The sequence below is a fragment of the Cupressus sempervirens genome, chromosome 4 (genome assembly GCF_028749045.1).
Source record: "Cupressus sempervirens isolate cs-2001-9-10 chromosome 4, ASM2874904v1, whole genome shotgun sequence".
Lineage (NCBI taxonomy): Eukaryota > Viridiplantae > Streptophyta > Pinopsida > Cupressales > Cupressaceae > Cupressus > Cupressus sempervirens.
The window spans coordinates 134,343,564-134,370,752 of record NC_143121.1 but is presented as its reverse complement, the minus strand read 5'-3'; the positions used below and the strand labels follow the sequence as shown (position 1 = coordinate 134,370,752).

Below are 27,189 nucleotides of genomic sequence, written 5' to 3'. Positions count from 1 at the left end.
TTCAAAAGTTTATTTTGATTTAAAGCTCTCAAAAAGTGAATTTTAACCCTTTGAAACCCCGTAGTCACTTTTATTGTGACTATTTTTGTTTTGGTCGAAGCCTTAGGCAACCAAAAATCAACCTTCATTTCAAGGTTGGTCATTTTTTTATGTTTCAATTTGTAATGGTTGTTTTTTTTTTTTAAAGTATTTATACATGCATATATACATTGTGTGTGTGTTTACATTTACCATTTTCAAATGGAATCACTTAATTTTGAGACCTTTTAGCCCAATGTAGTGTGGTTTTGGTTCGTTTATTTTCTTCAAATCTTTCTCAAATTTCTAGGTCATCTCTCATTTCTTGGAATGACCCTTATCATGAAATTTTATCACCTTTTTAAAAATCTCTTTTGGTAGTTTTATCATTTCCCAAATCTTTTTGTACTTTCTTTGAAACCTTGAAGTCACTTTTCTATTGGAACCCCTTAGGTATAGGTCAACCCATACTATATAGGCCAGCTAATTTTACCTACCCTAAATTATTTACATCTCAAGGCCTCTTATTTCCCTTGTATTTAATTTTTTTGAATTTTCTCATAGGCCAACCTACTTAATTTTTTTATCTTGAAAACTAGTATATAAGGAGGATTGGGCTTTTCATTTTCATTCATCAATCATTCACAAGCTACACAAAAGTAATTGAGGAAAGGAATACACATGGGCATAAGACATTTTTCAAGCATTCATCAAGATCTAGAATTTCCTTCTTGCATCAAGTGTCTTCCTTCAAGGTAGTAGTAGATTTGGCTTCCAGGAAAGATATCTTCCATCAATTCATGTGTTTCCTTACATTTTTCATTAAGGCATATCATATACATTCCCAATCATAAGATTTTGAATTCTATAAGTTTCCTTCTTAGTTTTGTGTTGAATAAAGTCTACTACACTTGCATACTTGATTGCATATTAAATTTAAGTACATCTACAAGCTAACTGTATTTCTCACCATTAGATTTAGTTCTACTACTTTATAGCATTTCCATTATCATTATCTATATTTTAATTTCAAGATGGATTCCTCAATCTAGTGCTTGACAATGGCAATCCTATATCCAAAAAAACAAGAGAAACATTTTTTATGTAGAGGAATAGGTTATCAAAATTGTGAATTTAGATCTGGGAAGTACTTTTCCTAATCTTCAAGAAAAAATTGGGTTATCTTTGTTCTAATGCTCTAGAATTAGACAAAATAAATAACTTTAATGAGGATAAAACTATAGAGTTTGATTCATGTGTATAGGTATTCTTTGTCATGGTTATATAATGTTTGGTTTTTCATGTTCTATTTTCAACATGATTGTTTAGACACTACATTTGAGTATCCTTTGAATCTAGCTCTTGATTTTTATTTCATGTAAGATGAATATGAATTCTCATAAATTAGCATTCTAAGAGTTTTATGACTATTCATATGTTCATAGTCTCAGAGAAAGTATATAAAAGGTTACTTAAATGGACATACATAAACCATGATGGTGTAAAATGATTGAAGAGAGGCAGTGGTTTTTCCTTGGAAAATATTTTGTAAACCTCCATGAAGAGTTAATTATTCTAGAGAATTATAGTATATGAAATATTATAGCTATTATTATTTTGAAACAAATTTTATGATTAGGTTTGACATGGTTTTGTTAGAGTTGCTAAAAGATAAAATTATAAATACGTGCTAACTAGTTTAGATATTTCTTAGTGGTTTACTTAAGGTTTGAAATGTGGATATAGGATTATGATTTTTTTTGAAGAAGTGTCATAGAAGAATTGATAGTTTTGAACTTTATATAAACATGTCTAGGAATACATGTAAACATTAATGAAATTTTATAGTTTTCTCCTCCTAAAATATGTTTTTGAAATTAAGAAGCAACCAAAATGAGGACTAACTCATAACATAGGAAAACAACTATCAAAAGATTTGTTGGAAGTCATTTGTTGGAAATATAGATGGAGTAACTAAGAGGGCGCGAGGGGAATCAGTTACTAGAAAAACAAATCCATAGATCCCTTAAATGTCTTATAAAACTAGTTGATATTGTTACTCGATAACCACAAAAATGTTGTAACTCGATAGATGCAGTGTATGTTATCTTTAATAGATCTTAAACATTCGTAGTGATTAACATGCATGCATAAAAGAAATAAAATGAACACATGAGACACCAGATTTAACGTGGAAACCCAATATGAGAAAAACCACCAAGTAACTAGCTATTGATTTTCACTCTTCTAAAGTGGGCCCTATTAGGAGCCAACCCTATTAAAGGTTACAAAACACACTTCTAGGGGTGACCTTGTTAAAGGATTTAATCTGCTAGGAGTGGCCTTGCTAGAGGACTTTAGAACAATTCAATAGAACTATCACCTTGTTAGAGGATTTAAAAAATGGCTATTAGACCAACTCTATTAAGCAATTTAGAAATCACTACTACAATGGTGAGAAAGTAACAATGACTTGACTTGAATGAGATGCAATTGAATTGTTGATATAGATCTTAGTTCTGCTTTTCTAGATCCTCTCTTGATCGAATACAACTTTTATGCTCATCAAGGATATCGAATCCTTCTTCAAAATTCACTCATACTTTCCTCAATACACTTGCATGCTCCCTCATTACACTTTAGAATTCACAACTTGACCTTTTATTTATACCTGGGTGATCCCACAATAATGGGTTCCACTTTTTGACCAATTTTGACATTGAAATCAATATTTTTACAAAAAACGTCACGTTCAACTAACTATATCTCAAAAATTATAAATAATTTCAAGATGACATAAACTAATGATTTTGAATACTCTGTTCCTACTTTGTAACCATGTTTTTAAATCTTTAAAAAAAAAATTATTTAGGTCAAATTTTTCATCTCCTTCAAAAAGTGGTACATAATAAAATTCAATATTTTTAAAGAGTGATAGTCTGTTTGACACACATAACTTTTTTTCTAGAAATGATAATGATGTAATTCTTTTTGTGTTAGATTTGTAACATCAATATCTAGAGGATGCATTTGGTTTGATTCATTTTGGTTGAATATTGTATAGTTTATGAAGTTTTGAAGTGACACGAATCGTAATTTAGACATACGTTCTGTTTGACATAGATAATTTGAAGTCAATTTATCATAAACCTTTTTTTTTTTGAATAGAAAGGTATCTCGATAAGCAAGCTCCTACATATTTAAAAAAAAAAAATTGACTTAATTTACTAATTTTCCCGAGGTGTTGAAGTCGGTTAATGCTGAATTAGTAATGAACCAATAATGAGTTAAACTCATATTTGAAAGTCTTAATGAATATAATATGTATTACAATTATAGTCGTTGGAATGCTTGCTCCGAGTGGCACAAATTGGAATTTTTTATTTTATAGTAGGAGATCATTCAATCTCAATTTTAGGGGTCAAAAGAGCCAATTTCATTTTTTCTCAAAAAAACAACACCAAAAATTTGTAATTTGAGATGTTCGTGTGAACTTGCCTAATATGTTCATGCGAACAAATGTATGAGAAAAATAATCCAACAGCTATGAATTTAATTTAATGTGTTTGCATGAACATTTATAATAATTTGTGTTCGCACAAACATACAAAAATGGCAAATTTATCAAGATCTCAAACAGAAAAGTGGAATTTTAATTGCAAAATTGCCATTACAAATATGTTTGCATGAACATATTAACAAGGTATGTTTGTGCAAACATATAATGCTTATATGTTCATGCAAACATGGTTACCACTTTCGGGCAAACATATGTAAAATTCTATATGCAAATTTTTCATCATTTCACGATTTCCTTTGTCCCCCAAAAGTGGTACCCAGTATTGTGGGTTCATCCACCTTGCAAATTGTCAAGTCAACTCATTTATAAGTTACAATTACCAATAGTCATTACCTCGGTCTGCTACAATCATTACATAAAATAATTAAGCTTTATTTCCCAAAACAATGAAATCCTTTATTGGCCGACCCTTCTTAGAAAACACTTCTCTAGAAAAGATTTATAGTGTTAACCTACTTAAGCTCGATGAACACTGTGAACTTTGCAAAATCATTTGGAGACTGAGTGAACTCATTGACTTTCCTTCATTAACCTTGTGAGCTTAGTTACCACTAACTTCTACCACAAAATCATTCAACGCCTGAGTGAGCTTAGTAAAAACTGTTTCCACAGAGTAATTTCGAGGAATGCTTGATAGACTTTAGAATTTTCTTTGCTAACCAACTGAGCTCTATAGACTCTGTTTGATAACTGATATGACATTTGTGTAACATCAAAGACAACACACAATTTAACAATTGTATCTAACAATCTCCCTCTTTGTCATTGATGGCAACATAACATGTCATAGCACAATGAAATTTGAAAACAAGTCTTTTTCTTGATAGAACATTGTTCCTTCTTAGATTTTATGCCACAAAATCCTCTAATGAAGTAGTCTCCCTCTTTGAGGGAATTACATAGCTTCTTTTTCTAAACAACAAACTCTCTGCAAACAAATTCAAATTTTAGAAAGATATGATAGTACACTCTCCCTCTTTGACAACACATGCCAAAGACAACACATACCAAATGAGTAAAAATGTACCTTGAGTACTGATTCACATGCAATGTTTCCATGACTATGCTGCATCAATTGAAAGATCTTCAATTTGGTTCCTATTAATGCATCGCTAAGACCTTATTTTAGTAAGCTTCAAATAGGGGAATGACCCCTAGCTTACCTCTTAGATATAAGAACACATCCTTAGGTAATGGCTTGGTGAATATGTTAGCAATCTATCCCTTTGTATGGGCATATTCCAATTTGATGTCCTTATCCTGCACCAATTCTCTAACAATGTGATACTTTATTGCAATGTGCTTGGTTTTGGAATGCATTACTGGATTCTTTGATATGTTGATTGCACTTGTATTATCACAAAACGTAACAACTGATTCTTTGATCTCAACCTTCATGCCTTCCAACAACTGTTTAAACCAAACAATATTAGAATAATTTAATTTTGCTGTGACATATTCTGCTTCTGTTGTAGATTGGGATGTACAATTTTTCATTTTACTTGTCCAAGAAGCCAACCTCTTTCCAAGAAAGAATGCTCCACCCCTTGTACTCTTTCTATCATCAATGTTTCCTACCCAATCAGCATCAATAAACACTTTCAAGTCCAAATTTCCTCCAAATTTGTACCATAATCCATAATCTTCAGTGCCTTTTAAGTATCTCAAGATCCTTTTGATTTCCATCATGTGATTTTCTCTGGGTTTTTCTAAAAATCTTGCTACTATACCAACTGCAAGAGCAATATCAGGCCTTGTATGAACTACATACTACAGTTTTCCAATCATTGATCTATATAAGGTCTGATCTACCTCTTTTGATTTATCATCCTTGGTAAGCTTTAGTCCAGTACACATGGGAGTCCCAATTGGTTTACAATCTTCTATACCAAACTTATTGAGTATCTCCATGATGTACTTAGATTGAGTAATGTAGACACCATTCTTGCTCTGCCGAATTTAAAGGCCAACAAAGAATTTGATCTCACCAAACATAGAAATTTCAAATTCCTTGTTCATTTGTTCTAAAAAATTTTTGCGTAGATCATCATTCCCTATAAACAAAGTATCATCCACAAATATTTCTACCAAAACAATCTTGTTATCTAGTCTTTCCTTGATATACAGGCTACTTTTATCATTAGTTTTCTGAAAACCAATCTGAATAATATAGTTATGCAATCTTTCATACCATGCTCTAGGGCCCTATTTCAGACCATAGAATGCTTTGTGTAATTTGTAGACCATGTCCTTCTTGTTTGGATCAACAAAAACTTTAGGTTTCTCAATGCAAACTTCTTCACCCAAAATATCATTGAGAAATGTTGATTTGACATCCATCTGATATACCTTAAACCCTTTGTATCTAGCATATGCAAGTAAGGTCCTAACATCTTCTAATCTTGCAACAGGAGCAAAGATCTCTCCATAATCAATTCCTTCTTCTTGAGAGTAGCCTTTAAATATTAATCTAACTTTGTTTCTTGACACCTTACCATCCTCATTCGATTTATTCTTGAATACCCACTTTGTTCCAATTACATTTTTATCTTTAGGTCTAGATACAAGAGTCCATGTTTTTTTATTCTCTATTTTCTCTATCTCTTCATTCATAGCCTTAATCCAACTTTCATTTTCTAATGCATTTTTGACATTTCTAGGTTCAAAATCAACAAGTAAACAAGTACTTTTTAGATTACTTCTTGTCATAGTACCTTTAGATTTGTCTCCAATAATCTAATCTGGAGCATGATGTCTCCTAACATACTTGGCCAATATAGGTTCCTTTCCTTTTAAGTGAATTGCATTTTCATCCTCTTGCACTTCAACTTCAGGTTCTAGCTACTCTGACTCGGTAAGCATTAGCTCAGTAGCTTCAGAATGTGACTCGGGTCCTTGTGAATTGGTTGGAACTTCTTGCAACTTAGTGACTGAGGAATACTAAGGAGTAGAAGTCACTTGATTAATAGATGTATCTGGCAATGTATCAGATTCAATGAAAAAAAATCTCCTGTAATCTTTTGGTTCCTTTTTTCTTTCTTCTTTAGTCCTTTCTACAAACCCATCAACTTTCACATGTGCACTTTCTATGACTTTGTGAGTAGACAAATTCAAACATCTATATGCCTTAATTTTGCAAGAATATCCCAAAAATATACCTTCATCACCCTTCACATCAAATTTTCCTTTTCTAGATTCTTTACAAATATAACATTTTCTTCCAAATACTTTTAGGTAACTTACATTGGGTTTATAGTCATACCATATAACTCATAGGGAGTCTTGAATGAGACCTTCTTCAACTGTACTCAGTTCAAGGTATGAATTGCAGTATTGATAGCTTCCTTCTAGTATTTGATAGAAACGTTCTTTTCAATCATTAGAGTTCTTGCACAGTCCATGATAGGTCTATTCCTCCTTTTAGCTATTCCATTATGCTCAGGAGTTCAAAGAGCTGATACTTGTCTTTTGATTCCTCTTTCAATGCAAAAGTTGTTGAATTCACGGGAGATGAATTCACCACCTCTGTTCGATCTCAAAAATTTTAGTCTCTTCCCTATTTCCTTTTCTACTCTGGCCAAATACCATTTGAACTTCTCAAATGCTTCTAATTTCTCTCTCGAATACATGACAGTCATCATTCTAGAGTAGTCATCAACAAAAAGAATGAAAATTTTTTCTCCAGTATAGCTCTCAATTCTAATAGGTCCACACAAATTAGTATCCACAATTTTCAAAATATCTTCAAACTGATAGTTTTTGCTTTTAAAGCTAGTGTTTCCCATCTTACCAATCTTACAATTCTTGCATAGACCAACATCAGGTTTCTTTATAATAGGAAAGCCTCTTACTTTCTTGAATTTTCTTATTTTCACTAGGTTATCAAAATTCACATGACATGACCTTCTATGCCATAACCAACTTTCTTCAACTTGAGCAACAAAACATGAACATTCACCAAGTTCAAGATAAAACAAGTTACCTTTTATTAGTATGCCTAATCCAATCAACTTTCCTTTGTCATCCAACAGTCTTGCTTTTCCATGCATGAATTTCACCTTGAATCCAATATTGATTAGCTATGCCACACTCAACAGATTGTGTTTTAGTCCTTCAACCCAATAAGTATTATCACATACAAGTTCTTTGGTTAGTGAGATTCTTCCTCTTCCTTTTATGTAACAAGGTTCATTATTATCAAACCTCACACTACCACCATCATAGTCTTCAAAATGTTAAAACTTTGTTTTGTCACCAATCATATGATGAGAACAACCACTTTCTATGATCCATGTATCATTTTTTCTTACATGAGAGATAAGTGCCATCTTATCTTCCTCGTTATTATCAAATTCATTTTTCACAGCAATGTAAACAATTTCATCTTCACTATTATCAGAATCCTTAGAATCCTTAGCCATGAAACATGTCTTCTTACCTTTTTCCTTGAATGATTTGAAGTCTTTCTTGCCATTACTCTTGTTACCTTTCTTCTCATCCTTGTTTTTCTTTTTTGGGTGCCTAGCATCAATATGAATAATTTCCTCACATGAAAAATAGATTAGAGGAACCTTAACTTTGTATTTTCCTTTGCCTCTAGAATATTTCCTTGCAAGTAGAACTTCAACCACCTCAAGATCACTATTAGAACTCTATTGTGATTCTTCTTCACTTTTTGACTGATAATCCTTTATCTTTTTTCCCTTTTGTTTGAGTGAAAGCTTGGCTTCAAATGCTGATTCAATGTTCTTGGAAGCTGGAACATAGTTGTCATAGTTATCTAGCTCAAATGCAGTCAATCTTCCTACTATAACCTCTAAATTTATCTTGTGATTTGCTTCACATCTTCTTTCTTGAATTGTAGCAACTCTATTTGCATAAATAGGAAGCAATGTTCTAAGAACTTTACTTACAACTATTTCTTCTTTGATATATCCTCCATAAGCCTTGATTGCTTTGACACTTTCTTTGACTCTTTCAACATATTTGGTAATCTTTTCATCCTCTCTCATTTTCATCTGGTCAAATTTTCCTCTTAGACTCTCTACTTTGGCTCTTTTCACATCGTCATCACCTCCATAGATATCTTTCAGCTTGTTCCACATAGCAAAGACAATTTTGCAATCCTTCATATCATCAAATTCTTCATAGCTTAGGGCTGATGCAATGTCTATCATCATGGTGTTATGAGTCTTTTTCTTAGCAATGTCATTGATAGATAATGTACCAGAGTGAGTTACATATTCTTCATCAAGATATTTCAATCCTATATCTCCACTAGAAGTTAGATGGAGTCTCATGAGACCTTGCCATGCTAAAAATTTATCCCTGTTAAGCCTTGGAATTTCTCTCTTGTAAGACATCCCGATCTTTAGCTTAGATCTTTGAAACCCTTCTTGCAAGCACCAAATACTCTGATACCAATTGTTGGAAATATAGATGGAGTAACTGAGAGGGGTGGGATTAGTTACTACAAAAGAAAATTCATAGATCCCTTAGATGTCTTATAAAACTAGTTACTGCTATTACTTAGTAACCACAAAAATGCTATAACTTGGTAGATGCAGTGTATGTTATCTTTAACTGATCTTAAACATTCAATGTGATTAACATTCATGTATAAATGAAATAACATGAACACATGAGACACAAGATTTAACGTGGAAACCTAATATGGGAAAAAGCACCAAGTAACTAGCTAGTGATTTTCACTCTTCTAAAGTGAGCCCTCTTTGGAGCCAACCTTGTCAAAGGTTACAGAATACACTATTAGCTGTCACCTTGTTAAAGGTTTTAATCACCCTACTAGGAGTGGCCTTTCTAGAGGACTTTAGAAAAATTCAATAGAATTGTCACCTTGTTAGAGGAATTACAAAATGGCTATTAGACCAACTCTATTAAGAGATTTAGAAATCACTACTACAATGGTGAGAAAGTAACAATGACTTGACCTGAATGAGATGCAATTGAATTGATGATATAGATTTTAGTTTTGCTTTACTAGATCCTCTCCTAATTGAATGCAACTTTGCTCCTCCTCAAGGATATGTAATCCTTCTTCAAAATTTTCTTATACTTTCCTCAACACACTTGCATGCTCACTCATTACACTTTAGAATTCAAAACTTGACCTTTTATTTAAACCTTATAAATTGTCAAGTTTGCTCACTTACAAGTTGCAATTACCAATAATCATTACCTCAATCAACTACAATCATTACATTAAAAAATTAAGCTTTATTTCCCAAAACAATGAAATCCTTCATTGGCTGACCCTACTAGGTAACCATTGCTCCAGAAATGATTTTCAGTGTTAACCAACTGAAGCTCGGTGAACACTGTGAACTCTGCAAAATCCTTTAGAGACTGAGTGAACTTGGTAAACATTGACTTTCCTTTATTAATCTTGTGAGCTCGGTTACCACTGACTTCTGCCACAAAATCCTTCAAAGCGTGAGTGAGCTCGATAAAAATGTTACCACATAGTAATTTCTAGGAACACTCAATAGACACTAGAATTTTCTTTGTTGACCAACTAAGCTCGATAGACTTTGTTTGATAACTGATATGACATTTGTGTAACATCAAAGACAACACACAATTGAACAATTGTATCCAATAGTCATTACCATAAAAATACCAAAGCCCCTTTCTGAATTTAAAAGACCCTCCCATAATCATAATAGTAAGGTAAGTACTACCTAAAATAATGAAAGTATAAACAACATATGTAAACTTGGCCATGGGGTAAAAATTGCCATAATACTTGTCCAACATAAAATCCCTAGCAGGGGCTGAAGGCTCAGAGCGAAAGTGCCCAACATAAGAAAAAGAAAAAAACTAAAGCATAGTAGGATGAGGTAACCAATCAATAGTTCCTTGGTTTTTCCACTAGCAAGCAAAGCAAGTCATTAGTCAAGAAGTCATATGGAGAGCATGTACTTAATTTGTTTCTAATTTAGTAAATCTTAATGTAGATGAACTAGTTGATTGGATCAATGAAACAAAAGAATAGCTTTAGTATGAGGATGTAGAAGACCATTAGAGGGTCAAATATGCTAAGGCTAAATCGAAGGATCATGCAAAATCTTTTCACAAGTGATTCAGTTTGATTGAAATAGAAGAGGAAAGCTAAAAAATTGAAATGGGATTGGACGGTGGAGAAATTAGGGAGAAAACTCATTCATGTTGACTATGATATTGGAATACTAAATAAATGCAATGGTTGAAACAAGTGCAAAGATCTTTTCAGGAGTCTATAGAAGGGTCCTATTCAGCCCTAATTAGAACAAGCCATACAAAAAATGACAATGATAAAGTAGGTTGGTAGCTTGATGGAATAAGGCCAAGTATTTAGGAGGATTTGACTTTGGTTAGAACATCTAGAACTAAATAGGCATGCCAATTTTCCTTCAGGGTGGAATAAAATTTGAACAAGAAGTTTGAAACCTAGCACTCTAAAAGAGGTCATGGTGAAAAACCCAACATACAACCTTATGGATAACAAAATGAAGGTCAAAGGAAGAGTGATGAGACCAATGGAAGTCATGATTAGAGGGTAAATAACTCAAGTCATTCTCATAATCAAAATAAATGGAAAGAGAGAGGAAGTAGAATAGGTCAACGACTAGGAAGATGAGGTTTTCATGGAACATGTTTTCTTTACAAACAAAGACATAGATATTTTGAGTCTTCTCAAAATTAATGGAGAAACAATTGAAGACCTGAGGTAAATGAACAAGTTTTACATGTAGATGGAGATTCTAAATTATCATGCATTCTAAAGATGTTGAAAGAGGACAAGCCCCCTATTTACCAAAATATCCTTGCTAAGTGATGATAATTAACCTACAATTTTTTTTTTAAATTTTAAACTAGGTACAAATGTAATGGTAAATTATGAAATGTTGTTATTGATAGTGGTAGCACATATAATCTTGTTTCTAAGAAAATTGTTAATAAGTTAAAGTTGTGAAAAAAATGCATCCAAACCCTTACTAGATTACTTGGTTTCAAAAGGATCATTAGACCTTGGATAATGAACAATGGATAGTAAAATTTAAGATTGGGATTTATCATGATGAGATTTTTAGTGATATTATACCTATGAATGTCTCTCATGTGTTGTTGGAAAGGCCATGGTAGACTAACTGTCATGTAGTACATGATGGGTATACAAATACATATTTTTTGACAAAGGATGGAGTGCAACGTAACCTAAAGATATTGAAGGAAGAAGAATAAAAGGTATAAATAAATGCCAAAATATGTTTACTTGGTGGAGGAAAGTTTCTAGATGGCATGAACATATGTGTTTTTCTTCAATGCTCAAAGTTATTAAACAAGAAGTAGAATATGTACCTAGAGAAGTTGCAAAATTGTTGGATGAGTTTCAAGACATTATATCTAATAATTTTCCTCATGGATTTTCATTAGTGAGAAATATTAGTCATCAGGTGGATATGATTTTAGAAGATACTTTCTCAAATAAGGTAGCTCATAGATTGACTCCATCATAAAGTAACAAATTGATAGAATGGTACAAGAGTTGTTGCAAAAGTGGCTAATTTTTTAGAGTTGAATCCATGCTCTATACCAACATTATTCACACCAAATAAAAATTGAGAATGAAGTATGTGTACATAATTTCAAGCCTTCAAAAAGATCACTATCAAGTACAAATTTCCCTTTCCAAGGATGAGTGATATTATGTAGTGCCTAAGTGTATCTGCATATTTCACATTTAGATTGATACGAAGAGTGGATATCATCAATTCTAGATTAGAGATTGAGATAAATGGAAGACAACCTTCAATACAAATGAGGGTTTGTATTATTAGTTAGTAACACATTTTTTGGATAACCAATGCACCGAGCTCATTCATGCGACTAATGAATGAGCTATTGAAAAAGTTTTTAGGTAAGTTTGTAATTGTTTACCTAGATTTTATTTTCATTTTAAGTAATGCATTGGAAGAGCATATAATTATTATTCATAGGTCTTCAAGATGTTAAGGGAAGATAAATTGTTCATTAATCTAAAAAAGTGTATTTTTGTGAAGATGAAGTTAATTTATCCAAGATTCATAGTTTTAGTAGAGTTTCATAAAATGGACCTAGAGAAATTGAAGGTTATCCTTGAAGGGTGTACTCTAAAAGTGCTGTAGCGGTAAGGTATTTTCTTGGTTTGGCTATTTTTTTATGAAACTTTTATCAAAAGCTTTAGCAGTGTCTATGGACCGCTAACTTAAACAATAAGAGAGGTTAGAAAAGAACTGATGTGGACTACATGAGAAGACAAGACTTTTAATTTATTAAAATAGAAAGTAATAGAATAACTTATCTTAGAACTTACAAATTTTAATGAGGTGTTTCAAGTAGACTTTAATACTAATCATCATGCTTTAAAGTATTTGAACACTCAAGGAAACTTTAACTGGAGTCATTTGGAATGGGGTGATATTTTTTAGATTTACACATTTGTTTTGTAACATTAGATAGAAAAGTCTAATAGGGTTTCAAATTCTCTTTTTAAGAAACCAATATTAATGATAGAGATGTAGACTAGGGTTCTTGGGTTAAGGAAATCAAAAGTTTGTATCTAGAGGGTCTTGATCTTTCTAAAGCTTGAGAATCTTGCGTAGAACCTATTGCTTTAGAAAAGTCCACATAGTTATATTTCATCATCTAAGATGATTTTTTATTTAAATAAATTCAATTGTGCATTCTGAGGAGTTCTATGAGGGGCAATCTCATATGAAGAATCATATTGGAAGGTTCAACAGTCATTTTGGTCAAGATAAAGTCATTGATTTGGCTAGAGAGAATTATTATTAGCCATAGTTACAATAGGATTTCAATAAGTTTGTACAAATTTATAGAGTAAATGTTAGATGAAAAAAGGAGAAAAACATAATACAATTTTATATCAACCATTATCTATTCTAGAGAATCCATAAAGGGATATCAATGTGAATTTTTTTCTTGGTTTACCTAGGACTCAACAAGGGAATGCTTTAATTTTTATGGTGATAGATAGGTTTTCAAAGATGAGACATTGAATTCCCTACAAGAAGGCTGATGATGATGCTTATGTGACATGATTATTTTTTTATAGCAGTGGTCATAATGCATGATTTACCAAAGAATTTATTTTTAAATTGAGACACCAAGTTTGTTGGGTACTTTCGGAAAATATCACAGAAGAAGCTTAAGATAGAATTTAAATTTATCTTAATACATCATCTACAAACTAATGGATAGACAAAAGTCTTGAATAGGATTTTGGGGAACCTATTGAGATGTTTTGTTGGAGATAAACAAAATGAATAGGATTTAATTTTACCATATGAAAAATTTAAATACAATAACTATATCATAGGAGTATAGGAAAATGATCATTCTAGTCAGTATATAGTAGTAGTCTTAGAAATAATTTTGAACTAAAGAAGTTTCCAATTGAAAAATGGGGAGACAAGTAGTATTGAAGCTAAATATTTGCACAACACTTGAAGATATACATCATGAGATGAGGAAGCACATTACTAAAATAAATACACAGTTTAACACTAAAAAAAATGATAAAAGGAGGCATAATGATTATCATATTGGAGGTCAACTCATGGGTAATTTGAGAAAGTAGAGATGGTGAGGAATTATAATTCAAGGAATACCTATGAAGTAGAAAATCTAAGTAAACTAAAGAGTTCACTAGTATTTAATATCTTATTTCTGACAGATTATCATGAAGGAGGTGTTGAATATGAGGTCACCAAAGCATAGCTGATATTCCAACAACTAATTCAACTACAAAAGTGATTGAAGACATTTTGGATAGTCATGTTGGAGGAAACACAAAAAACATAGCATATGAAAAATATTTGGTCATATGGAGAGGAATACATGTTGAAGATTCATCATGGGTACCAAGGAAGGAGGTGAAATATCTTATTTTTCCTCTCAAAACTAAGGATGTGAGTGGATCATATCTCAAATTATCTTTGGTGTCTAATCCAGGAGCATCCTTGGTGTAAGGGAAATCCTTGTATCACCTAAAAATATTTCTATTTTTTCTTTCAATAATGACTATCTCAATGAAGAGATATTAAATCTAAAGACTTTCAAAATAGTTGAAGAAATACATCAAGAGATCAGGAATCAAATTACGAAAATGAATACATGGTATAGGGATAAGAAAAATGAGAAAAAAGTCATAAGTATTTTCATAATAGAGTTGAATTCATGGATTTCTTTGGTTGTGTAAGATAGTGAAGAATTATGATTAGGGAATGACTATGAAGTCTAGAATTTCCCAGTGAATTAATTATGTTACCATTATTTAACATTTTACTTCTAATAGAATATCATAAAGGATGTATTGAATATGAGGTCATAAAAAATCATAGGGAATATTCAAATAACTACTTCAACTTTAAAATTGATTGTAGACATTCTAGATGGTCATATTGGTAGAAGCACCAAAAACATGGAATGTGAGGAATATTTTTTGAAATGGAAAGGAAGACATGTTCAAGATTCATCATGACTACCAAGGGAGGAGGTTAAATATATTAGATTTCCTCTAAACACCAAGAATGTGATAGGGCCAAATGTCAAATTACCTTGGGTGTCTGATGTAAGAGCATCCTTGGTGGATGGGAAATCTTTTATCACCTAAAAGTATTTCTAGGTTGTCTTTCAATAAGATATGTCTAAATGCAAAGATACTATTTCGAGAAGCTTTCAATTTTAAGTAAGTTGGTCATTCAAGCTTAGAATATTTTGATTTCTTCCATGGAGATTCATTTTAAATACATCAGCATAATAGTAAAGTTCCATTGCAATATCAAATCTATTGGTAAAGTTATTGAAATTATTTGGTATATGCAATAGGGTAGAAAAATAATAAACTCAATTTTTAAGGCTTAGAGGCTCAAAAAAGGGGTCAAACCTCAACTAAATGGAGCATTCATGAGATAAACATTGTAGTTAAGTTCACATAATTTTTGAAATGGTGTCATAATAGTCAATTAGAGAGAATTAAAATAAGCTATGGTATTCGGATATCACACCACCTAAAATCTACAAAAATAAATTTTCTTCAAAATTTCTTTTGAGTCTTGAAAGTTGTTAACACCTACTCTAATGTAGAAAAGTATGAATAATAATAATATTTTAGGGTTGTTTATCCTAAGGGTCTAGGGTTAAAATTTATGTAACATTTCTTGGAGTGGAAGATTGCCTATTTAAATAAGGTGTCTAGGGTTTTCTAGGATAGTCTCAAGGAATGTGTTATAGTAGATCTGATTTACAATAATATAGCAAGGAAAATTCCCATTTGTCTATGCACATTATATTTGTTAAAAATTTAATTCTCTACATTTGGAGATAATAAGAAGCCCAATTTGTTATCTTATGAGTGGTTGTTATTTTTCTATTTCTATTATTTTTCTGTGTTATTAAGATGGGTACCCTTAACTGCTTTATAGGAATAAATTATTCTCTAGCAATAAGGGAAAAAATTCTAATTTAACCCATAACTAGGCATCATAATCTTCTTGCATTCTCTCTTTACTTGACATCTTTTCCTTGTGTAAAAATGTGGGTATTGATGTGGGGGCCTAGTACGACCATTTATTGATGGTACACTTTTTCCCATATAGGTGTTTCCATTCTCATCCAAATAACTAGGAAACCTTTGTATAATGAGGTTAGTTTAGGAAGCTATACCTAAGGTGGAAATAATATATTTTCTTTGAAATGGATGACTTCTCTAGAGTAGAAACTAACCAACACACCTCTTTGTGAAGATACACAGCTTGAATGTTATTTTGGCTTAAGTTTAGGGGTCATAGAAATGGGTATCAATAAAAATATACTCACAGATATTAGTGGTTGTGAAAAATATCTGAAGCATTATCTCTGTGACCTTATTTTGAATTAAGAATATGGGAATCATGAGACACCTTGCCAATATGACCATTCCTAAATAAGAGTAGTTTGGAAGTTTTCTCTTTGATCCTTGACTAGGAAATGTGTGTGTGTGCATGCACATGCATGTGTGTGTGTGTATGTGTGTGCATTTTCATGCATGTGTGCATGCGCATGCACATGCGCACATGTGTGTGTGTGTGTGTGTGTGTGTGTGTGTGTGTGTGTGTGTGTGTGTGTGCGTGCACGTGCATGTGTGTGTGCACATATGCAAACACCTACGTTTGTGAGTGGGTGTGTGTGTGAGTGCATGTGTGTGTGTGTGTGTGTGTGTGTGTGTGTGTGTGTGTGTGTGTGTGTGTGTGTGTGTGTGTGTGTGTGTGTGTGTGTGTGTGTGTGTGTGTGTGTGTGTGTGTGTGTGTGTGTGTGTGTACGTATGTACGTGTGTGTGTGTGTGCGTGCGCGTGACACAAATAATTTCATAATATCTTATGATTTCATAAAGAAAGCTAATTTACATTTGCAATTCATTATTCCAAGGGTTGTCCTACATTTAGGTATGGATATGATGCAAAAGGAAGGGTTCAAAGAAAGGCAAGAGTTCCCTATAAGTGTGTATCTCATGAAAATGAGTGACATCGTCTATGGAAAGCATCCCTATATGGGATTTAAACAAGAGCCATTAACTAACCTATTTGAATCTAAACAAGAAAAACCTATATAAAGTTCCATTCCAAGCACTCTTAGCTAATTAATTTTTTGTTTGCAGAAATAATCTATAGAGGAAATAATATATTACCCACTTAAAAAGATAATAGAAGAGTACAAAAGGTACATGATCTACTAACCTTAAAGGACAATGGAAAGCAAAAAGGTCAACATAAATAAACAAGACTAGTCAGAAAAGAAAATAACAAAGTTTGCTCCAATTAATAATTATAGAAAACTGACAAGGATAGGATCTCCATTTTTTGTTAAGAGTAAATGTGCAAGGGTGTAAATAAACCATAAAGTGTACATGCCACAATATACATAATACAAAAGTTTACAGCTGACAAACTTGTTCAGTGTATGTAGATACACATGCATATGTTGTCTCTTTTGTTCTTGATAATTGTTGATATTTATATATACTTTTGACATGGGATCAAATAGTAATCATTCCTTTTAATATTTGGCATGATATGACAAAGTCAACTTGTGCATACACTTTTTTAGATTGATGATGATAGTGATGGTAGACCAATTGGCCTACTTTTTATCCTTTTACCATTTTGGTTATTGTAAAAGTTTTTATTTTATTCTCTCTTTTATGTTCTTACCATTTTTTTCCACCTAGGTAGTATTTTATTGAGATTCTCTAATGGAAGTGGACACATGGCAATAGGTGCACAAGGAAATGGGTTGCACACATTCCTCTCACATGGACATGACTAAGATGTAGAGATGTTGGCCTATTAGGTGTTCTTGATGGTCCTAAACTAATTATCACATATATGGTTTATATTTATTATATACATGATTATTATGAGTAAATTCAATTATACTAAACACTAGTTCATACCCCTCATTTATAGACACAAGACTAATTACCAACCCACTTGACCTAAAGAACTTTTTAATAATTAGAGTCACTCAAATTAATAAATATGTCAAAAAGGTAGATAAATTTGTATAATTAATTAATGGGTAGTATCTTGTAGTAAATTAAGAAGTAAACATGTATTATCAAACATGAATGTATACATCAAAGACTAAAGTTGAAGATGTGAGACATTGTTCTCTATAACTAAATATGCATAGAGAGAGAGAGAGAGAGAGAGAGAGAGAGAGAGAGAGAGATCACATATTATAGTGTTTTCTAAATATGATCATTGTGTCAATACCTATTCTTGATCTGAAATAGTTTCTTTGGGGGAGAATGATGTCTATAGAACATTGAGATATCTATCCATATATATAGAAAATCCACATAATTATTTAATTGATTAAAATATTGAAATTACATAGATTTTAAACATGTAGCAATAGACTGTCATATTATATTTTATTGTTACCTTTGTTGTGTGTAACTCCTTCCTTTTGAATAATCATTATGTAAAGTGTCATCATTCTCTTTTAGCCCATACTATTAAACTTATATTATACCATTTATTTAACTTACAATGTAAATTAAACATGAATACATAAAAATAAATAAAGAAAGAAGTTTTATGGGAGGGAAGGGGAACTTCGGAGGGATGCTTTTATAATTTTTAAAGAGGAAGTTTAATGTATTTGTTTGCACTCTAGCCCCGGTCAACATGCATTTTTTGTATAGTGTGTAGATAATTGGTGATTTCAAAACTAATATATAACCTATTTCACTTGAAGTGTTAAAAATATACCCACGGACATGAGATTCAATCATAAAAGAACTACTCTATAATAAAAAATACTTGTTACCAATTCTCTATGAATACTGCCTCTCATATATCACTACATACTTGGAAATTCCATTCTGAATGATAAAGGGTTTATAGTACTACTATTTTAGTTTTTACAGAAATTGAAGCGAGGAGAGAGCACCCAAATGCTTTTATAACTTGAGGCTCCCTTCATTTACGAAGTCTTTACTACTATTACAGGTATTCCTATATAATATTTGTCATGAAAAGTATCCACAGGTGCCCAATCATTTCTTTTTCTATGCTTCTGAACTTCGGCTAAGTTATCTTCTGATTTCTCCTTCTAGAGAGAAGTACGAGTAATAATACATAATCTTTAATCCAGGAGCTCCATACCATATATTGCCTGCATAACATTTGTATTGTTAGTATAGAGAGAGAATTAAAAAAACAATATTTTCTATTGAAGTTGATTAAATATACTCTATTAATGTTATAGAGAGAGAGAGAGAGCGCGCGCGCAATGAATATGTTTTGTCACTTACAGTCCACTTTCTTATGAATGAATCTGATATAAACAAAGCATTCATCAACGTACTGTATTTTTTCTCTGGATATCCGACTGATCTAATAAACTGATGTTAGTTTTGTAGTTTGAATCAACTTTTTACAAGAAAAGATGAGGATAGTAGTTCTCGTGAGTGTTAACTTTGCAGTGTCATAGTCCATAATGACCCAGAGAGATTTATATCAGTAGTATAAAGGTACTACAAAACAGAAGAAAAGATGAGGATAGTAGTTCTCGTGAGTGTTAACTTTGCAGTGTCATAGTCCGTAATGACCCAGAGAGATTTATATCACTAGTATGAAGATACTACAAAACAGAAGAGATCCTAACATAGAAAATGAAGACCTTGATTTGGACATTACACCTACAATCTTTGATATCTAATATTCATAATGGAAAATGGCCCAACGATAAGATTGGGAAACTAAATAACTTTGAAGATAGCCAATATTTATAATGAAATCAGAAAAAAACAAAATAACTTAATTTAATAATTGAACAATCTTTCGCAACTTTGATGGGATTTGAATCCAGATATCCAATTTAATTTTATATTTCATAAATTAGCTAATTTAAACAAATATAATCAGTAATTACCAAATACAATCATATGTCTAAATATCCAAGTAGAGTAATTTAGTATGATCTGCACAACTCTGTATCATTTGCTGAATGACAAGAATAAGATGTAAGCTTAAAATGAAACGATCTTTATATGGGTAATCTGCAGTGAAGACAATAGTTAACTTTTTTTCCATTGATAATTGTATAATCAACATGAGATTAATCAAAGCTCTTGTTAGTGCAATAATAAAAATAATATTAGTTCTTTCGGATCAATTATACTAAAAATAAGAGTCATAACTTAGAAATCTAATTATAAAAGAACCACTTCCATACGAAAAACTAATTATATAAATTTAAAAATCACAACTTACAATTCTATTAAATGTTCCTCGAGATTTTGAATACGGATTTTCACAAGGAAAAGAACTCCATGTTTCTAACAATTGAATTCAAACCCTTGAATATATTTAGAATTTTAAATATATACAATGAATTTAAGTTATCTATTTTTTAAAATCTAAGATCTATTTATTTTTGACTTATACAATTAAAATTTAAAATGCAATGTTCAACCATAAGATCCTGATAAAATGAAGGCATTTAGTGTCCATAACATACCTGTTTGCCTATTTTCATTGCTACCAGGAAAATCAACCAGAAGATCTGTACTTTGGGGAAGGCACTTTGCCTGATTCGATGCCATTAAGATCATCTAAAAGGATTTCATAATGACTTTTCACTTCCTCTGCTGATTTCCCATCTACCATGGCAGCCACTTTTTGCCAACGGTCAGGAGTATCTTTGTCATATTTGGCTATGGCCTTCTCAAACGATTTATTTTGCTTGGATGTCCATGATGATGAAGAGTTTCCACCAGATGAAGATCCTTGATGACTGGCCATAGTGCTCAATTCAACCTTTCAGCAAAACACAGATCTGATTCAGGGAACAATATATTTAGACTTCTATGTGTTGCAATACAAATTTTTAAAGACAAGGGACCCGACAACTATAACTGGTGGAAACTAGAAGAATATTCAAAGAGACCTTTGACAACTACCAGCATCAAATCATCCAAATACTCTTAACCTTCAACAGGATAGAAAAATTACAGAAAATGCAAAGGTGAAGATCTCAATTCAACTCTATACCTAGTGAGGAAATTCAGTAAAATGTGCAAATCAAATGGGAAAAGAAGTGCCTTTGGAAGAAGAGATATGGGATAAAATTCTCTAGAAAAACTGCAGTTATGACGTTCTCAAGACTCAATACCTTCAAAGCTAGATAAATGACACCCAACTGCCTCCAATGGCTTGAAAGGCATTAAAATTGAACAAAACTAAGAAAAACGCTGCTAGATTGCATAAAACACAGAAGTTGAGGCTTTGTTGGTTATTCGATATCTTGGGTGGCCTATATATAGAGTGTGGGATAGGTTGTGTAATAATCAGCCACTTGTTGGAATCTTAATAGAAAACTGTAGAGAATAACAAATCCATGGAAGCAAGACGATGAATATGACTAGATGTTCAGCAGAATCCATGAAGAATATTTCTCTTTATCAAAGGGAAAGACTGTAAAATACATAAGGATAATAATTTGCCTATAAGAGTCCTTCAATACTTTGGCAATTTGATAAATAGATTAGTAGCTGATAAACGCTTTCAATAGTTTTAAATGTCTATGACAATCCTGAATCCATAGCTGGTTTTCTTGGTCTGAGGTCTTTAATTAATGGTAAAGGTATGTTCCCCACTTATCCCAAAGATGTTGGAAATCAGCTATACTTTAGAAATCTTTGGGCACAGAATTGTGTTTGTGTACTTTAGAATAATTATAATACATTTCAGCTGGAAATATGCTTATTGCTTTATACCTGCCCAAGCACTGAATCTGTGCTTGTCTACTTTAGAATAACCTGCAGAAGTTTTCGTACCAGATACTTGTTGTCTCTGTAGAGATACCTCTATGTTCCTTGTTTTGTAAGGATGCTGCCGTTTAATCTACACAATTTGTTATATCTGGGATGATAGTGATTGGCACACAACAGCAATAGCTGGCCTTAAATATTACATTCTAACCATCAATGCTTAGATGATTCATGGGAAATTACATTCATTTTTTGTTCTAGAGTCTAATTATTAGTGTGAATTTAAGTAAGCCATTTAAACAAGAATAGAGTAGGAGGTTTTAACAGTTATCTTGAAAGAAATATATATATATAGTTTATTTTTTTGTGGAACGAAGTATTATGACTATTGAAATTATTAGATTTTATATTTTTATCAAAATATATGGACCTAACTTACTTTTAATTTTTGATATACACTAAATATTTTTAGGGAGTAACAATTTGTATTATTTTCTGGTATATATATTTGTGTTGAATATAAGAATTCTGGTGATCACTATCATACTTTATTCCACTACACTTGTCAATAAAATCAATTTAAATAATAGACTTTAAACATTCATTTGTTTAAATAAATTATCAGAGAACATATACATTATTCTTATAGAACCCACCACTTAAACAGGAATAGAATAAAGGATTTGGATTCACAAAAAAAAAATTAGAATAAAAAAAATTTCAATAAAATAATATATATTATTTAAACAAACCTAAAAAGATGAATTTATTCAAATTGATAGATACTATAATAGCCATAAATAATTGTATTCCACGCATATGGGAGTGAATCTGACTGTTTCATGTGGGATATTAGTCTTCTGCATAGTTTTCTCTATGCAATAAAGAGCAAGAGCATGCGGTGTTGTGGATATCGATAAGTATGTTGTCTATTTCTAGTACCTCAGCATAACAATAAAGTTGAATTAAGCTGAAGTTCTCATTAAACACGGTACACTTATGTTGTCTATTTAAGAGAGGCAATTCTCATATAGTTGAGATGCATCAAACCCAAATTGCATTGGACCCCCATAAACCACCTTCTGAGAAATTTTAGCTTATAAGATATTTTGGCATTGCAAAGATCAAAATGTATCAGCATTGTTCATTTCTCCCATCTAGAATGAAGATAAAGATCAACGAGAACGAGAAGATAAGGAGAAGGGAGAAGATAAAGAAGGATGAAGGCGGTCTATTCTTACGGCCATTTCAGATTTTGTTAAGGATAGGGACTGACCTATATTTTTTATTCATGTTGTTCCCCTTATTTAAACACTTTTATTGTTATTTATAATATTTTTGCTTTTTAAACACTATTGTATAATTCTCTGAATTTTCTTATAATTTTGTATAATTTTCTGAATATTCCAATCAGTTTTTATAAATACAAAATTCTAAATATTCTTATCAATTTTTATAAACATATGTATATATTATAATCAATAAAATCAGATACACTTCTTTCTAAAACACAAATAGTCTTTTTTTTAATTTAAATTCAACTAATTAAGAAACAAACAGTCAACACCAAATTTTAATCTCCCCATACAGAGTGTATCCGCAGACCCCTTTTAACTCTGGTTTAAATATCATTTAAGATTCTGTCAAGCAATTGGGTGATTAATCTCAAAGGAATAAATATCTCATCATGAGCGAACAAACTTTCCAAATAAATTTGGAACAAAGTAGAAAGATGACATCAAATGATTAGATCCATTTGCCGACATAATAGTGTTCTCCTTCCAATTTCTGGCCCGACATAAAAATCTCTTAAATCAATAATAGATTATCCTTCGCTATCTTAACAATTTGAAGAAAAGAAATGAACCTCTTTGAATCCTGACGGCACTTATTCCTACAGTAGATGTAAGCATGGCCACTTCAATCAATTTTCTGCCCGTGCAAGTTGCACACGAGATTCTTCTAATTGCTTTTGGAAACATGAAGAAAATCTTGGAAGATATTGTATCATTGACAGAGTTAATGGGCTTGAAATTTTGTCTGCTACGAAGCTGTTATATGCAACGGATAAAGATCAATAATGTTGGAATACATCCTATTATTATGATAGATAGTTTAGAGAGATGCATCTTTATTATGATTGATAGTGTCGACAAGAATATCCTTATTCTATCTGTTATGTTCAAGACTCTAATCTTTTTGTGATGATTATGTTATAGAATAGATGACAAGGAAATAATTGTTTTCATTATTGTATGGGATATTTTATTGTATTTGTTAATGTTTAGAGTTTGCATAAGTGTTAGGGAGTTATAAATCTATGTGTTACAAAAATGTTGTTTTAAGTAGAAACTTTTTAGTCTTAGAATAGTTTGTAGTTATTTATCTTAGTTTATTTATGTATTTTAGATACTGTTAACTATTTTTTTTAAAATTTGGGGGTCTAATACTTGATGTTAAAGTTCTAACTTTGAAAGTATACAATAATGCTTCCTCTTCAAAGAACAGAAAAGGGAGAGTGAAAAGATGGGGAAAGAAGAGGAAAGGGAGAGGGGTCTAGAAAAGAAGAAGGGGTTTATAGCTAGAGGAAAAATGGATGAGTGGTTTAAGGGAGAGGTTGGAGAGAGTAATTAGCAAGGTGGGATGGGGTGGGCGAGCTAGGGGGAAGGGGAGGTTGAGAATGTTACAAGTGTAGTTCCTATAGATCAACCTATCAATTCTTGATAAAACTGCTAGACTATAGAATCCACAGGAGGTGATTAACACATTTCAAAGTCTAAGTGTTGCTCTACACAACACAAGGATACCAAGGGAAAACACCTTACAAAAATCTTCTTCAACACAAGAAAGGGGTTTGAACCTATGACCAAGCTCTAATGCAACTTGTTACAATTGTTGATTTCCATTGCACTAAAAGATTAACTTTTCAATGCCCCATAAAAATACTAGATATATTGGGTCTGAGGTTAGGCCATGTCACAAACCTAAGTGTCAGGTTATAGAACACAAGACTAAGGCTAGTCACATTGCAATAGAGAAAAAGGGGAAGAGAAGGGAGAGAGAGTCAAGGGGGTGCTGGTAAAGTGTAGGTGAAGCGACTAGAGTACAACTAGGTGTAAAAGGTGGCAAAGAAAGCAAGTGATGACCTATATGTAAAGAGAAAGAGTTCTCATATAAAATATTATATTAGGGGTAGAGGGAAACATAATTTATTTAATACAAAGTATTAGATTTAAGATTACTTCTCAGTTTTATAGATAATTAAAATTAAAAGAATGACTATAAGGGAATAAATAATAAATGTTTCAAGAACATAGAAAATGTAACAAATATCTCATATTATTTGATATCTGATAATAAAATGTAAGATATACATGATAATATCAGATAGGTAAAATTGATTGAAAAAATCCTCTATATTTGATATTAGCAAAGATATTGGATATCTAACAATATCAAATATCTATAAATTTAATATATTTGGAGCACATATCTATGATTTGTGAAAAAAATTAATAAAATTTATTTAGGATTTACCTGGGATGTATGAAACTTAGAAGTAAAAATAAGAAATGATGATTTGGAGTATTTCTTATTTTATCATACTTCACCATGTTGAATACATCTATATGTTGGGTGAGGGAGTGGGGGTGGGGAGGGTACCAAAAGAATAATGTGAATAAAATAATTAACACTTCTTCCATAATTCTTCGTTGTTATTAGTCCAACTAACCATCAAAAAAAGATATCAATGACATCACACACATGAACATTATATTTGTTTGGAAAATGAAATGGAGGGAAAAATTAGATGGGAATCATACTTTCTCTATAATACAAGTGATTACAAAATTTTAGGCTAAACTAAATGTAACTCACAAACATTGATAGAGAAAATGTACAATCTTAATACATTATATAGGCCTACACAAAGCTACTAAAAGAGTGCATTGTCTTTCTCTAGTGAATAAAAAATAAAGAAATGAAAATGTATAGAAAAATTGATCCTTTTTTATGACCTTTCTATTTGATTTGATAGTTCATACTTTTTCTTATTCCTTTTCTCCTTTACTTTTTTTTGTTTTTTTTGTTTTTTTTTGTATTTTCTCTATGCTTAGCTCATATCTTCCTCACATGGTCTATCTTTCCTTTTCTTGTGCATTCATAAGCATAAATATTGAACTATGTTTATTATAATCTCAACAAAGTTGGCTATAAGAAATATAATATTTTTTAAAGAAAGTTACTCAACATGTACACAATGATGCATGAACCCATAATAGTGGATTACACATTTTTGGTGAAAGAAATTCCTCCAAAAGAGAGGAACTCAAATTTTTAATTGATAAACATTTTGATTGAAAAATCCATGTAATTTCAATTCAAAGTCAAGTACTTTTGATCGAGAGTCCTCTTTTGAGGTACTTTTTATTAAACACTACTTTGAGTCAAAATTAACAAAGAACTTTTGAATCTGTTGAACAATGCCCGCAATAGCATGATCGACAACTTCAGATCAATTTGGCTTTTCCATGAGCTTGAGGATGTCAGAGATAGGGTTTCCCAAATGGAAAAAATCAAGAGCAAGACAGGTGCAGAAAGCCAAGGCGACCGAAATAGCTGAGAGACTCTGATGGAGAGGAGAGTAAAAAATATTGAGAACTACAATCACAACCTGGCAAGTCAAATGATCTCCCTCCTCGCTTCGATCAACGACAACATCCTCTCTCTCTTGGAAAACCTCAAAGATCGGAACCAGATGGAGGAAGATGATAAACAGAACAGAGACAAAGATAGGCTGGATGTGGATAAAGCCAAGGATAGCACTATGGAGCAGGATTTGACGAACGCCCAGGATCATAAGGCAGAAGAGCAACAAGAGTGCGCCGAAGCTACCCAGACCATGCTCGAGATGGAGAAGTAGTCTGCTAGGTTGGGTCTCTGTCCTTTGGTTTTTGTTTCTCCTGGCTTTGGCTTTTTGTCTGGTCTCTGCTTTTCTGGTTGGTTCTCTGGCCTTTTTAGTGGGCAGTTGTTTCGGGCTGGGCCTTTGAGCTTATTTTCAGTCGTAAGGCTTATGTTTTGGCTGGGTGTTTTTTCGCTTATTTTCAGCCTTTCTTGTTGTTAAACTTATGGGTTTCAGGACCCCTTAAAACCTGTTTACCTTATCAAAAACAAAGAACTTTTGATCAAAAGTTTCTTTCCGTTGAAAGCTATTAAAAAAGGGCTTTAAACACTTTGAAACCCCACAATCACTTTGATTCTGACTATT

At 31.9% G+C, this 27,189-nt stretch overlaps 1 pseudogene across 2 annotated transcripts; it reads right to left on the bottom strand.

Annotated features, from left to right (window-relative positions):
* Window positions 1-18,929: 18,929 nt before the first annotated feature.
* LOC149560323 (protein RADIALIS-like 4 pseudogene) lies at window positions 18,930-21,427 on the bottom strand (annotated as a pseudogene). Of its 2 annotated transcripts, none has more exons than XR_016363342.1 (3): window positions 21,323-21,427; window positions 20,669-20,986; window positions 18,930-19,321 (listed from the first exon to the last, which is right to left on the bottom strand). The product of XR_016363342.1 is annotated as a protein RADIALIS-like 4 pseudogene, transcript variant X1 (transcript). The 2 variants fall into 2 exon arrangements; XR_016363343.1 differs by having other exon boundaries at window positions 20,669-20,967.
* Between the last annotated feature and the right edge of the window lie 5,762 nt (window positions 21,428-27,189).